Genomic DNA, 3,935 nt, shown 5'->3' on the forward strand with positions numbered 1-3,935 from the left:
GGGAGGGATAGATAGATGTGCAGGAGGGGAGAGTATGAAGGAGGAGGAAAAGAAAGAGAAGGAGAAAGGAGGGACAAAATGAATGTGAAAATATAGGGGGGAAAAATCTGGAGAGAGAAAGATGTATAATGAGGTCTTTATTTAGAAGCTTGCTCTCCCACCCCCACTACAAATCCAAATCCTTTAATACTCATACATCTTCCAATAAATAGCATTTGCTCTCCAGAAAAAACACACGATTCAGAAAGTTATGATGCAGATCAAATCCCTGCTGCCTGACAATATATGCAAACTTGAAAAAGTTACCCTGACTGATATAACTGATATAATTAACTAGGGTTGACAATATTTTTACAGCTGGTAAGGGGACAGGCAAATTTTTTTTTTGGGTTACGATCACCCCCTCACATAAGATAAGGTGAAGAGGTTTAGCTCTTGTTGCAGACAGCAAGGCCTTCTACTTGGGACAAGTCTTAATAAAAGGGGAATTAACTGAAGTGTCAGTACTACAAGGACAGTTCTTTTAAAGAAGTTTTTAAACTTGCTACATGACTTTATTAAGTTATAGATTTCCCTCATTTATATTTCAAGTGTAAAGTGCTCTCTCTCTATTTTCCTGAGGCATCAGGGTCCTAGTGCCCGCCAGCCGTGCACACATCTCCAGCCCCGCGTCGAGTGCCAGCATGCGCCATATCACGGAGGAACTCAGAGTTCCCAATGTAGTTTAGGATGCTGCGCCTAAAATTTCGCTACCCTAGGTCTGGGCCTTTGTGGCCTTCGCCACAAATCCAGGCCTGAGGACAGGTCTTTTTCCTGCCTAAAGGCTGATACCTTGTTTTGCTTAGTTAGGACTGACACAAGGACACTGCCATGGCAGGAGTGTGTCCGTTTATGCATACTTTTGTACAAACCATATACAGGGTCGGACTGGGGGGCTTCGGGCCCACCGGGGCTACTGCCCCAGGGCCCCGCTCCGGCCCCCGCTGCCGCTCCGGCGTGCTTCATTGGGCTAGTGCTCATCTGTGCGGCGCTGCATTTGTGCGCACGCGCGCAGCAATACCTTTGTGCGCATGCGCAGATCTTCTATTCTACCACAACCCCCGACAATTTTTATATAAAAAGATATACGGTAAGTCCCAAGGCTTTCCATAAGTAAAAATAAAGAAAAATAAAGAAAATGGGAGGGGTAAACAGGGTTTAAATTCTGTTTGGAACATGCTATTAATTGAGACACCTATGACTAAGTGCTGGAGGGTATGAAACACGTAAGTTGGGCCATATGGGGTCAGTATGTATCTAATTTTAACATGAATACTAATAAGTGATTTATTTTTACTTATGGAAAGCCTTGGGACTTATATATTTTGATATAGAAATTCTTTTGAAGTGACCATTGTAGTCACGAAACACGTAGAGCCATGCACTCCCCTGCCTTGCTCATCCATCTTTGAACTTTTGGAATTTTGAATTTCTTCATGTTTTCAAATGACACAATAATCGTGATTTTTTTACTACATTGTTGCTCATCTACCCTACCAATGAGCCAGCGGATGCGCCTTTAATTCCTTCTGCTTGCAGAGGACGGACACGCAAGTGAGCAGGCACAAGTAGAAAAAACTGCTGCCACTGCTTCTGGAACTAGGGGAAGGCGTCGGAAGAGGTACGTGCCTGGTGCCCCTCTACCTTTGCGCCCTAGGCACGTGCCTCTTCTGCCTACGCCTAGTTCTGGCCCTGCAAACACGAGGTACAGACTTTCTCTGACCACATCATTGTAGTGGACCACAATATAAAGTTTACATGTGAAGATATGAAGATAAAACATTGCCTATTTTGTACTGCTTGGTAAGAGTCACAGAGGGTAGACAGCTGGAAATAGAGATGTACAGAGAACCAACCAACATGGATCAGTACCTGCTTTTTTAATCCCATCATCCACCAGTGGTTATCAGAACCCTACACTACAGAGCAGACTAGATTCCCACCAGCACAGAGGCTAAGAGTTGAGAGGGGTGTAGATTCCTCCAAACCATGAACTAGACAATATCTATGGACAGAAAAGCACTTTGGACTTGATATCTACAAAAAATTCTTGATTTAAATATATGTACTACCAGAGCTACTTGGCTGCTAAAAAGATCTCCAATGTTATTGCATGCTGCAGTATCATTGTTAGATAGGCAGGTGGGCCTGTACCCAGTGTAGAAAAAGACAGCATAACTAAGCTCAGTGCTGTTGAATACTGTTTCATGTACTGTTTCTTCACTGCAAAATGCACTGCTGAGTAGTGTTCCAAAACTATGGAATGGCAAAATCTCATATTCAGATGGCATGCATGTGATTTTGGAGTATAAACATGGCTGATTAAACCTCAGCTCCTTTTAACAGCTCTAGGTTCATGTGTTGCCCTTTGCCACAACGTGTTGCAATATGATTGGTAAGGTTGGAGGCATGTGATTTTGTTGTAAACAGATGGCATATTCAAACTCAACATCTTTGAAAGCCCTTGATAAATGTTTTGTCCTTTGCCACTATGGGGCACATTTATTATAGAGGAAATCGTTTTTTTTATGAGTTTTCTCTAAAAAGACAATTCACAGCCTATTTACTTAAAGCTAAGTAAGACAATTCACTAACGAAACACCTCAGTGCTTGAGAACTTATGCCCCGCTTCGCCAGGTGAATTTTCACAAAAAAGTGAAAATCTGGTTATTCATCAAAGTGCGAAAGTTTCTATTCATTACCCTTACCACCAAAGTCCACTTCATCTGGTTCAGGTTGGCAAACTCCTATTATAAGATAGAGCAGCCACTTTTAAATCTTTATAAACATCGCCCTTTCCATGTTAATTTTCTCCATAGTGTGGGGACGGATAAACATATACAAAATTTTTTATATGTTTTATTAAATCCTCCAGTTTATATCACATTCTCATTCTTTAGAAGAGTTACTTCCGTACTGATTCCGTTCTTGTGGGCCAATAAAACACCTAGAATTTCGTGGGTTAATTGCCCCCACAGATAGGGGTGGTCTTGGTCTCCCGCACCTCCACTTCTACTACTTAGCAGGGCAGTTGTATCATATACATTAATGGTTCTATCCCAATGTAGATAATCCAAGTAGCTCATTGCTGGGAACCTTAGTGGGCTCACTAGAGGCACTTTACAGTGTCCCCTATAGGAGGCTGGACAAAGAAACACTCCCCACTACCATTTCTACTCCTTGCATGGCATGGTTATCGGCTTGCAGAATTTCTGCTAACTAAATATCCCCGCACTTACCGTTATGGAGAAACACAAACTTGCCTCACCTGCAAACTTTGCAGGACTTCTTTTACTGGCCCCAGAAACACATTAGGTCCCTAGGTGATCTGCTGGTAGATTCCAAGTTCCCGCCTACTGACCAAATTAAACAACTAACTGCTCAACCAATGATCCAATGGTTTAGATATATGCAACTCAGAGAGCACAATTCTCTACACTCCAGGTCACATACTATGCCCCGAAATTTGAAGAGATACTATGGGATCCTAAAGTTGAAAAAATGATTTCTAGACTTTACCAGTCATTAATCACTTGCCTACCGGCCCCATTCATTAAAGCCTGGCAGAAGTGGCAGAACATGATTCCCTCAGTAGACTCAGACAGCTGGGATGAGGCCACAGATGAATTGTATCTATTAGAGTCCGTCTTATTCAATTTAAACTCATACACCAGCTTTATCTCACATCAGTCAAACTTAAAAAAATTGGGAGAGCCAGTGAAGCACAATGCCCTAAATATAGACTACCACAAGCCACATTTGATCACCTAGTGTGGGAGTACCCGCAGGTCTCTAAGTATTAGACGGATGTAATAAACCACTTAAGTGAGCAATTGACATTTCCTGGTAAATGTTAAATTGACATATGAAGCAAGAAGGTGCCTCTTCAAATTTGA

This window comes from Xenopus laevis, chromosome 2S, assembly GCF_017654675.1.
Source record: "Xenopus laevis strain J_2021 chromosome 2S, Xenopus_laevis_v10.1, whole genome shotgun sequence".
Taxonomy (NCBI): domain Eukaryota; kingdom Metazoa; phylum Chordata; class Amphibia; order Anura; family Pipidae; genus Xenopus; species Xenopus laevis.